Here is a 13,950-nt window from a genome sequence, read left to right on the forward strand (position 1 = left end):
ACTGTTTGGTAATGTTGGTGAGTTGTCAGTCGCTGACGGCCCAGAAGGGCTAGCACGGGGCGCATTTAAGACGTGATAAGAGTTTAGCATCGCGCTCACTCACATCGCGCAGCATCAAGAGTGAGCGCGACGGAGAACTTTTGTCACGTCTTAATAGCGTGCCGTGCTACAGGGCCAGGGGCGCCAGGCGCACCTATCTCTTTTAAATATTAACCACAGTAATTAACACCTCACACGGGAAGGCTCCCTTCATACACGACGCATACTAGCAGGATTTATAAAAATAAAGAAAAAAACTAGCAGCTTTAAATAAAACAGGGATAGAGTATAGAGGATGCTCGAGTAAATTGTGTTTGCGTCGCGCGCGGCCGCGGCCGGCTGGTGAACACCCGCTATGTGAGTTTATTTCAGAATTTTCTCTACAAATTTAAAATGCAATAACACTTATGCACTCTAATCTTAATATTAAAAGGATAACTCATACTTGTGTTATGGTTATCATTTAATTAGGACATCATAATATCATTGCGTTTATGAGTTTTTTCCAAGATTTTTAATATTGTCTCTGACCCAAGCTAAATTAAGTGTTCCCCACACTTGCGTCCAAATTGAATCGTGCCTCGAAAAGCCTGTAAGGAATTTTTGCATTTTCGTTAAAACTTCGTGCAATATTAAAACACAATCTCTGAAAATTAGCTTGACAAAAGTTTAAATACAATTTTGCAGGCCGGTGACTCGCTAATTAATATTCCAAATAATAATATGTAGTAAGTACTAAATAAGTATGTTGCATGTTTCGGTTTTAAAGGCTTATACACTGGAAGAGAATGTTTTTAGCATTAAGTTCGCAAACTGATTTATGTGCAATAAAGAATTTAATAAGAATTAATAATATTATGTTTATCGGTATGGTATTGTTTGAATACTAAAGAGTAAGCCTAAGTGCCAATTTCTCCATTCTCGGTTATCTAACCGACAGGGACTGATTTATAAATTAAACGTCATCTCCATATAAAATTCATGACAGATGTGTCAAAAGTTAACCACTACTCCCTGGTTTTGCTCTAACCGAGAATGGTGAAATTAGAACTAAGAGTAGGTAAGTGAAACTGGTTCACCATACTCTGTTAGATAACATAACAAGGGATTAGTTGTTGACTTTTGAAACATCTCTCAATAATTTCATATGGAGATGCCGTATAATTGTTGGCATCATATTGTACCTGTTACCTGTCGTGTTTTTAATGATCTAACAGACTATGGTGAAACTAGGGATAAATCTCGAGTAAATAATTATAAACTCACGGGCGATGAAAAAGTTACACCTGCCATTGACGTTCCATACTTATCCATATGTTACTGAAAATTATTCATTGCTCGTTAGTGTTACTTAAACAGAGTGATTCTTTCGTAGGTGCATATCCGGAAGTATGTTACAGAGCTCTTCATTCTGAACAACTTTTCTTATGACCTTGGGATATAACGAAAAAGCTTCCCCATACAAAAATTGGTTGTTTACGTAACACTGTGTATGGGGAGTAGATATTTTTTTCGAGAATATCCCAAGGTCATAACAAAAGTTGTTCAGAATGAAGAGCTCTGTAGTCTGTAAAATACTTCCGGATATGCACTAACGAAAGACTCACCTGTATAAAGCTGTCAAATAGGTAGAAGATATCATCGAGATAAAACACTGGAACATCAAACAGGTGAACGTCGGGAAAGCGATCTCCGTGTCTACAGTCATCACAGGCCACCTTCACACGTGAGTTCACAGATACCGATCGCGTTTTCAGAAGACTGCCTCAATAATCGTGTCTGTCGAATATGCTCCATTACCTCCTCGTGTTCACACCATTGTGTTTGCTTGCAGCTTGATGTATCCGCTAGTTTACACAAGTAAACTTACTAGTAAATTTACTAGTACACTTAGTTACTAGTAAACAGTAATAATACAACGTATATTGGATGTTAACGGGATTGGCGATGGAGCGTGGGTTACTGTGTGTAACTCAGATCTCAAAGATATGGCTTTTGTAACATACGGGTTTCCCGGGATACAGCTTTCATGGATAATTTCAATTTATTATGAGTTTAATAGTTAAATAATTTAATTCGGTCGTACAAGTACAGATTGACGTTACAGCGAATCATGCTTCATCATCATCATCAGCCTATAGCAGTCCACTGCTGGACGTAGGCCTCTCCCAAAGCACGCCACTGGATGCGATCTTTAGCTTTCCGCCTAGCTAGACAGTATAACATATTATAATAATAATAATAATATAATAATAATAATATGTGGGGACATCTTCACACACGGCCATCCGACCCCAAGCTAGGCAGAGCCTGTGTTATGGGTATCGGACAGCTGATATATCTACACAAATACATAGATAGATACATATTAAATATAAATATCAACACCCAAGACCCGAGTACAAATATTTGTCTTTAAACAAATATCTGCCCCAGCCGGGAATCGAACCCGGGACCTTCGGCTCAGTAGTCAGGGTCACTAACCACTGCGCCATTCGGTCGTCTAAATGTTATGTTATGTTTGAAAAGTTAGCTACTTTTATGATGCACAAAGGTTCGACTCGAGAGAGCCAGGTGCAGGTACTTACACGCCTAACAGAGAAAATAATAGAATACAAAAGAATATGATGACCTACAAAAATTTCATTCACCCAAATCCAAAGCCAGAAATTAAAGTATATTTCAGTGTTTGCAAAAATCCTGCTACTAAGATACACTAGTATTTAATATTATACCGTGGAAAGATTCCATATATTACCGAATTTTCACTATAACATATCGATTGGCCCAGTAGGTACGAGTGGGCACTAACCGCATCAGAAATTGTTCCATAGAGTTGAGAAGAACATGACATGCAACATATTAAATTAATTACATGGCGCCCAACCACTTTCAATATTAAGATTCCCCCCACACCTCTATTAGATAGCCAAGCAATTGATTCTCTACTTCACCCATAAAGAACTGTCATCTAAGTAAACGGCTATTTCATCAGGGTAAAAGCTTTTTCTGGCCCCCATAATGGGTATCAAACTGACGGACTCAACTGGAACATGACTGTAATTTATTGACCACATAGAAATATGCCAGTCCGATATACATGGTGTCTATGAATAAAGGAGACAGTGACTTTTAGTTGATGCTTGATTATTAATGAATTTTCATGATAAGTAAAGGGTAAAGTAAAATATAATAACCAGACTTCTGAAAGAGAGTATGTAAGTGATGATAATGATGAAATATTTGGTTGATGAAGATGATGATGTTCAACGGTTGGTCGCTGAATGACTTGGGGCCAATTTTTTGATCCGTAATTTCGTAACTCAACCATTAGTCAAAAATCGCAATCACTAGTTAAAAGCTATAAAAAATCATATTATTATGTAGCTGTGACGTGACTTTGACCAATGGCTGTATCGACTAATGACTAATGATTAATGCTGTAATCGACCTCTGAGTCATGGTTCTATGATAAAATCGACACACCCTGTACATTAAAGCGTAGTGTATGTCACCTGTCAGTCGGATGAACATTTATCCAAAAATCTTTTTGGACCCAAGAGTAAGTTTAGTGTAGTATTTATGTTAATGTTATCTGAAAATAAGTTACATACCTATATTATTATGTTAATGTTAACTTTGTTGTTTTATGAACCGCCTCAAGGTGTTATCTTTACAACCACCCATTACTCTGTATACATAAATTACATACAAAACAAAAATAAACATACACGCACCTCTACATAACATAAACAGACATGTTTTTCTTTCCACGGCATAATACTTACTCTTTTCTTCCCATTTTGTAATTATTTGATTGAAAGTACAAATGATCCTAGTCTAGGTGACCTAGAAAATATTTTTTATCTATTAAGGTAGGTAGTAAGGTAGTTTTATAATATTTTAATATTTATAGGTACTATTTTAGTTTAGGTTTATTAGTCGTAGATCACATTTTACTCTGTTTTATTTAATAAACGCATTACTAAGGAGATACGTTTAACTAATTAGGTACTTATGGTATTCGAGTGTAAAATATATTTTTCTAAGATGAATGAAAACCTGTGACTTTGAAACGTACAGGCAAAAACGGATGCCTTGCCAGTTGTGAGTCGCTTCTTATTACAACTTTAACGTACAGTCGTGAGCAGAGTATAATTGCCTGAATAACTGCAATCTTGAAGTTAACCTAATATTAAAAACAGAGTTACTTTAACCTAATACTTTAAACACGTATTCCTGGAGTGAATGTAATGTTCCATCGATGCCGAAACATTAACTATTTCGCAAATAATGAATTTAAACTACGACTGGATATTCCGAGGGATTTGTTGCGCTTTGGAAGGGTTTTCCCGTGGGATTTTTGGAAAAGTTGTCTATTAAATCATTCAGGGTGTCGGCTAACTTCGTGCCAAGCTTCGTTGTACCGATTTCGGATCACAGAATAATCAAGATAATTATTCTGAGTGTAGGTGAGCCTTAATATTGATATCGGCGAGTTGAGGGTAGAGGATAATATCCACGTAAGCGAGCAGCGCGTGGGCACTTTTCACTTTTTTGTGAGCAGCCGTGGTGAGCAGACGGTCAGATGGAGGGAGTGATCGGTGCCGTGGGAGCTTGAGGACCAGGCGCGTGGAGCCGAGGCGGAACACCGTGTGCGAAGCTAAGTCACCTTTCTACTCGTATTTACTTTTTGTCTCTCGTATATGATTGAGAAGTTATACCTACACTTTATTTCTTGAAGGACGCTAACCCACGGCTGCAATTTCCATCACACTGGTATAGGGATTAGATAGGTACACTAAAGGTCTTCTACCTCGCTCATTCAGTATTTAGCTAGCTAGAGAAAAACCTACACATTACACATTCCCTTATTTTAGCTTTGGTTCAACTTATTTTAGTTTAGAATAGGGACTTCTGGATAGATACAAATAGGCAGAAGCGGGCTGGTGATGATGATGATGATGATTATCAAATAACTAAAACCTGACAATAGATCTCACTTCAAAAATAATAAATTCTTATCAAATAAAAATATACACCTACCTTCAAATTTGTTCTATGGTTCTTTGTTCAAATTATTGATTTTTCATTAGGTAAATAAATACTTCTATAGAATCTATGCTATAATAATTATTCAAAGAATAAAGTAGATACATACTTAAATAAACTTTTCAAAGATGATTTATTGTAATATCTATATGGCAGAGAAGATTATTTGACTTTGAGTTTAAAAACAAGTAACAGCGCAGGGAAAGAATTGATTGACGGAGAAATTTACTCTAATAAGTGTCAAGATATCACAAATAAGGGTCCTAGATACTTAAACTAAATCATTTCTGGTCCTATATTGCTCAATAAATACAAATGGCTTGAAGGTAGATCAGATTCCTGTCCAATTTGCATATTTTCAGAAAGTTATGTAAATTCTTACCCATAGAAGTGTTTGTTTCCTTGTTAAATCAATAAATTCTAATGTAAATAAAGATAGCACGGATATAGTAGGAATAAAGTTAGCTAGGATATATTTATTACAACTATTTATAATATATTTGAATAAGTTTATATAATATTCACTATTTCATAACAATTATCCTATATTCCAATAAGATCAAAGAATATTCACTATTTCATATTTAATCTTTTAAAATAATACCTAAATCACTTCCCACTTGGCTACAAAATTAGAGTCATATTATTATATTTTCAAATACTTATCTATTATGAAATTCATGATTTAATAAAGTTACTATACTGTAAATTATTGAACTATTCTAGTTTCAGTTAATTTATGATTATAAATATGATTGTCCCTTTAGCTTTGACAACATGTATTCATGTTGATTTATTTACATGAAATAAATATAAAACATGTAAATATATAAGGTTAGGAGCAAGGGAAGTGATTAATAAGTTGGTCGGAGGAATGTCCAAGTCAATGGTTGTGTTCCACGAGGGCTCCGATTGAATATTTGCTATTATTTATCTATTTTAGAGTCTTATATATTGATTCAATCGGGTGTAGTGATCAAGGCCTACAAAGCGTATGGAGGGGCTTCCCTTATTAACCAACACCAAAAAACATTATTATCTATATTATTATCTTTATGTACTTACCTGTAAATATGTATTTATCGTACAAATAAAAGTTATACATCAAAGTTGTAGTATATAGGTCAATAATTATAGGCTGGTGGGAAGTATGTAATCAGTTCTAGGTCATAGTTTTATTTAATTCGCTATCTTTCGTTTATTGGGTTACAACACAACGTAGGAACCACTGGATGTTTCATGGCCAATCTAAAGCAGTATTTGTTTCACTCTTATTTCACTCAGGTTAGTTTTGTTGGGTGTTTTCAAATATCTTCTAGTAAATCCATTAAATAGGTAGGCAGGCGGTAGGGCGAAACGTTACAATTTGGTACCGAAAGACCAGGATATTAGATTTTGCTTCATCTCTTCATGTTAGGTGTCAGGCAGCTAGTTTTCTGTTCTTTTATCTGAAATTTTACAAGCCAATTTGATTAAGATAGTACTTATTTACAAATAAATCACAATATTGAACACTCTTTTGCATAGTATATAGGTAACTTACGTTTGTCTCGAAAAAACATTAAGGTTTTTTGTTTGCCTTTGCGATTAGTAAGTAAATATTTACTCAATATGGCGGTTTTCACATAAAGGCATTTCTTTTAATGTTATGGATAGAAGAAAGTTTCAAAAGTTTGTTTTTAGTTCGAAAAACTTTATGCAGTATTGCACCACAAGCAATACAAAGACAAGAGGTTATTTTTTTTAACAGAGTAACTTTTATTGCGTCACAGACTAATTAAAACTCTAGTATAATATTTGTCAGTGTGCATTATTTTACATTCACAAAATCACTGAAAGTTATAATTTTTCACTTTACTAATACTTTCAATATGTTTACGTTATAATAAGTCTCTTGCGTTTTGTTCGTAATGATTTGTTACATACTAGGGGTAGGAAAGTGATTATATCTTTGATATGATCACAATTTGTTGCCGTGGAGTGATCGAACTTATAAACGAAAGAATTATTTATCATGAAATAGGAAGCGCAAGAGGCTAGGTTTTGTATTGGAACGGTACGTAATAGGAAAGCATTTGTGAAGATAGATAGGTAGGTAGTTGACAAAGTTAGAATGAGGATTTGAATAATGAAAATAATCCATTTATAAAAATTTACTTAATAAGTAGGGATTGTAGTAATTAAAAAAAGATCAGGGGTTGTATACTCGTATGTATAAGGCTATGCTCCTTGTAGAATGAGAAGAAATAATCATCATCATCATCAGGAGTTGAATAATATTTAAATGGATTCTTATTCAGGACATTATCTATAAAATTTAATAGGTAGGTACTAACCTTTAAAGAGAATAACATAAAACACAGTTGTATATAGACTGATTTATCTGTAGGTAGGTGTCATATTAGTGTTGCTCTGAATCACTATGAACGGTCTCTCTGATTATGTAGCTGATTAGGGAATTATTAGTGAATAGGGGTTGTAGGTAAAATAATGATATGGTCTTATTTTAGGTAAAAGCAGTAGATTTATTAAAAAAAAAAAAAAAACAAATGTAACGAAAACGCGGCGCATTTTAGTCCTTATGAACAACCTGAAATGATTAGAATAGATAAAGAAATTCTGGCCCAGGTAGATGAGGGGTGGGGATTTTGGTCTGGAGGTGCGGTCGGCTGCATCGGTGGATCGAGGAGTTTGCGTGGCGGAGCTTGTATAGTTGGTTCCGGGCTGGACTGGCCTGGTTGCGGGGGAATCGGTACTTATAGCAACTAGTCTATAATTATTAATTATCCTTTTGGCTGGGTTGGTTCAGTTTGGTATTGGTTGTATGAGTTTTGTTGTGCGGGTTCTTTGGTTTGTTGATGTGGTTGATTGTGCTTCTGGATCGGATCTTTGCTTGTCATCGACTAGGTGCTTAAAAACTAGGCTCTTAAATTATTATACTTGAATGTCTGAAAGAGTAGATATATTATACAACATTGATCATAGGAGTTGGGATAGAACTGTAACACTATCTATGCTATCATCCTAACTTAGAGTAACCGGAAAAGCCCAAATGTCTAATTATGAAATTCCAGAGAGCCAATTAGTAGCAGAATATGTTATCAGACATTTCTCTAAACAAATACAATGAGTTACAGTTAATAAAGAAAAGAAAATATAACATTAATCTCATTTGAAAGAAAAAATAATAAAAAAATATTTTGTGATGAAAGGGTAGCGGTCAGACATAACAATAAATTTAGAAAACAATTAATGTAGATCAAGTAAACTGTTGTTGATAAAGTGTTAGACCATATAAAGTAGGCTAGGACCTCATTTAGTGTCAATATATTCTTTGTAAGTTAAGAATTATGCGGGTAGTTTAGTTGTTCCTATTTTGAGCGCGGTTGCAATACACTTCTTCACCTGAGTCAGGATGTTTACTTCATAGTATATAGTCTCAGAGTTTGGTTGTCAAATATAGAACATCATCATCATCAGCATTCACAAAGTATGTCATATCCTGAAAAGAAGAATAGAATTTAATTAGAAAAGCTAAGTATTGTGATGATTTACATAATTATAAAAATTCAGGAAATGACTATTTAGTTCAATATAACTTAAGTAGACTAATAGGATAATACATTTAGGGAATGGCTTTATGAATGGTAATCAATATTGGATCTACAGGGGTATGATTTTCATAGCAATCTAACAAAATCTAAGTACAGGGTAGTATAATTAAAATTGGATTACAACATATGTAGAAAAGAAATAGGTACTTACTTATTGTAGAATAGTAACTTTGGTATATAATTAGTGAGGGATTGTGAATGTTTTGTCACAGTGGATGGTTTGATCAGTGGTTTATCATGGGTTTTAGTTCAACAAAGAGTGTAGTTGGGTTTGCATTGTTATGTTTGGTCCTGAAATAAAACAAATAATGATATAGGTATAATTCAAATAAAATTATGTAAATATAGGAGTTGGAGACCAAATGATTAGGATAGGTACTTATTTAAAAGGTGAGGGGTTGACAATAAGTTAAAATATGTTGGTTAGTCTTGTCAGTATCAATTAAAAACTGTATGGGAGATATTTAATTGAGTTAGATTTTTATAACAATAGGTCTATTATAAACACAAGATCCGTAAAACAGAGCTATTGTATGTATAAATAACTAACAATTCAGAGGTTGTTTATTTTGAATCACGATAATTTGGGCATGAGGACTTAGTTTAGTAGCATGCATACAGGGTATTTGAAAGAATAATGACACTTACCTGTAAGATTCACTCATTATTTTAGAGTTTCGTAAGTTTAATCGGGTAAACTTTAGATTTCTTCGTGCGATCGATCGGATCGATGTTGTTGAACACAACGACGCATGCTTTTGTTTTGATTAGTGCGGAAAAAAAAACAGCCAAACAGGTTAAGGTTATGTCAGGTTGACATTGACAGTTTAGTTTTAATAAATTTGACAGTTAGACAGGTAAGGCACATTTACACAAACAGCCTAGAATAAGGATAATGGAGACCGTGTTTTTCAAATAGGGGTTGTGAAGGAGAGTTGTAATATCTCAGAAATATTTTTAGTTACCTAGTAACATTATTTTCGACTTAGGTAGTTACTGAGGGTAGAAAATGGTTGAAGTAGAAGTAGTAGTTTAGTTAGACATATTTGATAAAATAAATAGTGTATTAGTGTAATAGGTTGTAAAAAAAAACTAGATGGCGGTATTTTGATGTTTTGGTATCGATGGAATATTGGGGTGGATTTGTCTGTTACAAGAGAGTAGGAACTTTCAATTTTGGTAAAATTGATCTGATATAATTTTCTTTTATAGAGATAACAAAAAGTAGGGTATTTACAAAGCCATTTCCCGGGGATTATGTCGTGATTATAATGTTTCGAAAAATTGAAAGAGCAAAGAATGTGGAAGGAAGAAAAGTACTTACTTTAAAGGTCATTTTAAAGTCTGAATGGTAATAATGTTAAAGGTACCTGGCCAGGTCTTACATAGTTGATTAAAGGATGATGAAGAATGAAGTTTTAATTATTTAATATTGAGTGCGATTTATAATCATGACAAATACAACTGGGAAATGAAGGGTTTATTGATACTTCGTTCAGACACACACACACACATTTATAAGGGAAACTTTGGTATATTGTTTCCATAAAACTTGATTGAGTAGTTACCTATTATATAGGTACTTATTTAGCTAAAAAAAAAAAAGAAATTTATTCCAAAAGTTACCTTTATTTCACAAATATTTTCCAAATGATCAACTAATGTAGATACAAGAATTATTGCTACTTATGTAATAAGTATTTTAATAAAAATTTAAAAATAATAATACTGAGTAAAATCTTAAAAGAGAAAAAAGATTTTTATAAATAAATAGTTAACTTTTTTTTAAAAACTACTAACTTAATAATATGTGGAGACATCTCACACTCGACCATCCGACCCTAAATTAGGCAGAGCCTGCGATATGGGTATCGGACCGTCAGTTAGTAGTGTGCAAATTGGTTCAAGTAATTTACACACCATACACTCTTAGTCTTGCTTTTGTAGTAAATTGGCGAAGAAAGGCAGGTCTACACGGGCACAAACGTGTACAACTGCTTTAGTCGATTTATTATTTAAGTTAGCTATGCACGCATTAACACATCGACGTCTATACAGGCTATAGATGTTTTTACAAAGTACCTTTTACAGACTCCACACGACACACTACACTTTACACAAAAAACACACAATTACTTTGAAACAATTTGCTTAGAAATATACCTACATAATAAAAGTTGATCATGACGGAAAATAAATACACTTTACACCAAAAACACATTCTGATCGAAGTGTAAATAAACTAGATGTATTTTCTTTTCAATTTAGGTAGGTAAATGATGGAAAATAAAATTAATAATTAGATACATTATATTTTATTGATTTAATCAGTGGGGAGGAAGAAGGCCTTGATGTTTATTAGAGTGGCGTGAATCAGAGAAAGAGGATGAGAGTTGTGGTGAATCGAATGTCTAAGAACCTATGTATTGAAAAAAAAATACCTACAAACATATAGTTAAGTGAAAGTGGCTTTAGTAAAATATCATGGCTGTTCTCCTGCGCTGAAGGAAAGATTCCGATTTCACCTTAATCACACAACACTATACAAAAGAGAATATTTATGAAGATTTTGGTGTTAGGTTAGGACAGCATAGTCAAATTATACTGTTGTATGTACAGTATCTTCATAATATTCTATACTCAACATGTACTTACTTACTTAAAGAAAAAAATATATATTTTCAACACAATTATGTCATTTTGCTGAATTGGAGAGGGACTGAAATGTTGTGAATCAGTTGTAAACATGAATGCAATAATGGTTCACAATAATAATTCTCTTTCTAGTTTTGGTAAAATGATACTTGATATTTCTACACTCTACATCAAGCTCGGAGATTGGTGGACATTGTTCCTGGGGATTGTTAGAATGAGACTTGAACTTTATTAATTTCTATTGATGATGCATCGTCGAAAACATAGGGCGTGGGAGAGTTCGTGCTCTAAGAGGGCGTGCTAAAGATGCCATAAAATTCTTAAAAATAAATTTAAGGTTCTGTGGTTTCTCATTTAGTATTGGATCCTTCTGATCGACAGGGTATCCCCTTGTTCCCGGTTTATTGGAGCATGAATAATCTACTAAGTATTCGATCAATAGTTATGTAAATAATAAATAATAATAGGGATGGTCGTTGATTTTTGATAATTTCTGGGGATCTTGTTGGCTAATCATCTGAGTCATTTTACACTCACACACACAGACATATTGAGGTGATGATCGGAATTTCCTTTTACAAATTTTTCATCGTTTAAATTCTATTAATTTGATATTTGCGAAAATAAAGGGTGGTGTATATTATTGTGTATATTTTTTCCATATCTCAATTATATAATATACTTGCGATACTACAAAAATATAAGGGGTTGAATGTAATGTTCCATCGATGCCGAAACATTAACTATTTCGCAAATAATGAATTTAAACTACGACTGGATATTCCGAGGGATTTGTTGCGCTTTGGAAGGGTTTTCCCGTGGGATTTTTGGAAAAGTTGTCTATTAAATCATTCAGGGTGTCGGCTAACTTCGTGCCAAGCTTCGTTGTACCGATTTCGGATCACAGAATAATCAAGATAATTATTCTGAGTGTAGGTGAGCCTTAATATTGATATCGGCGAGTTGAGGGTAGAGGATAATATCCACGTAAGCGAGCAGCGCGTGGGCACTTTTCACTTTTTTGTGAGCAGCCGTGGTGAGCAGACGGTCAGATGGAGGGAGTGATCGGTGCCGTGGGAGCTTGAGGACCAGGCGCGTGGAGCCGAGGCGGAACACCGTGTGCGAAGCTAAGTCACCTTTCTACTCGTATTTACTTTTTGTCTCTCGTATATGATTGAGAAGTTATACCTACACTTTATTTCTTGAAGGACGCTAACCCACGGCTGCAATTTCCATCACACTGGTATAGGGATTAGATAGGTACACTAAAGGTCTTCTACCTCGCTCATTCAGTATTTAGCTAGCTAGAGAAAAACCTACACATTACACATTCCCTTATTTTAGCTTTGGTTCAACTTATTTTAGTTTAGAATAGGGACTTCTGGATAGATACAAATAGGCAGAAGCGGGCTGGTGATGATGATGATGATGATTATCAAATAACTAAAACCTGACAATAGATCTCACTTCAAAAATAATAAATTCTTATCAAATAAAAATATACACCTACCTTCAAATTTGTTCTATGGTTCTTTGTTCAAATTATTGATTTTTCATTAGATAAATAAATACTTCTATAGAATCTATGCTATAATAATTATTCAAAGAATAAAGTAGATACATACTTAAATAAACTTTTCAAAGATGATTTATTGTAATATCTATATGGCAGAGAAGATTATTTGACTTTGAGTTTAAAAACAAGTAACAGCGCAGGGAAAGAATTGATTGACGGAGAAATTTACTCTAATAAGTGTCAAGATATCACAAATAAGGGTCCTAGATACTTAAACTAAATCATTTCTGGTCCTATATTGCTCAATAAATACAAATGGCTTGAAGGTAGATCAGATTCCTGTCCAATTTGCATATTTTCAGAAAGTTATGTAAATTCTTACCCATAGAAGTGTTTGTTTCCTTGTTAAATCAATAAATTCTAATGTAAATAAAGATAGCACGGATATAGTAGGAATAAAGTTAGCTAGGATATATTTATTACAACTATTTATAATATATTTGAATAAGTTTATATAATATTCACTATTTCATAACAATTATCCTATATTCCAATAAGATCAAAGAATATTCACTATTTCATATTTAATCTTTTAAAATAATACCTAAATCACTTCCCACTTGGCTACAAAATTAGAGTCATATTATTATATTTTCAAATACTTATCTATTATGAAATTCATGATTTAATAAAGTTACTATACTGTAAATTATTGAACTATTCTAGTTTCAGTTAATTTATGATTATAAATATGATTGTCCCTTTAGCTTTGACAACATGTATTCATGTTGATTTATTTACATGAAATAAATATAAAACATGTAAATATATAAGGTTAGGAGCAAGGGAAGTGATTAATAAGTTGGTCGGAGGAATGTCCAAGTCAATGGTTGTGTTCCACGAGGGCTCCGATTGAATATTTGCTATTATTTATCTATTTTAGAGTCTTATATATTGATTCAATCGGGTGTAGTGATCAAGGCCTACAAAGCGTATGGAGGGGCTTCCCTTATTAACCAACACCAAAAAACATTATTATCTATATTATTATCTTTATGTACTTACCTGTAAATA

At 33.5% G+C, this 13,950-nt stretch overlaps 2 long non-coding RNA genes across 2 annotated transcripts; both read right to left on the bottom strand.

Annotated features, from left to right (window-relative positions):
- Positions 1-6,118: 6,118 nt before the first annotated feature.
- On the bottom strand, positions 6,119-6,795 carry LOC125490184. Its single transcript, XR_007267536.1, has 2 exons — positions 6,635-6,795; positions 6,119-6,539 (listed from the first exon to the last, which is right to left on the bottom strand). It is a non-coding gene; the product is annotated as an uncharacterized LOC125490184 (long non-coding RNA).
- A 1,081-nt stretch (positions 6,796-7,876) lies between these two features.
- LOC119694036 lies at positions 7,877-10,233 on the bottom strand. The gene is made up of 3 exons (XR_007267544.1): positions 9,354-10,233; positions 8,857-8,996; positions 7,877-8,593 (listed from the first exon to the last, which is right to left on the bottom strand). It is a non-coding gene; the product is annotated as an uncharacterized LOC119694036 (long non-coding RNA).
- Positions 10,234-13,950: the final 3,717 nt, after the last annotated feature.

This window comes from Plutella xylostella, chromosome 21 (assembly GCF_932276165.1).
Source record: "Plutella xylostella chromosome 21, ilPluXylo3.1, whole genome shotgun sequence".
Lineage (NCBI taxonomy): Eukaryota > Metazoa > Arthropoda > Insecta > Lepidoptera > Plutellidae > Plutella > Plutella xylostella.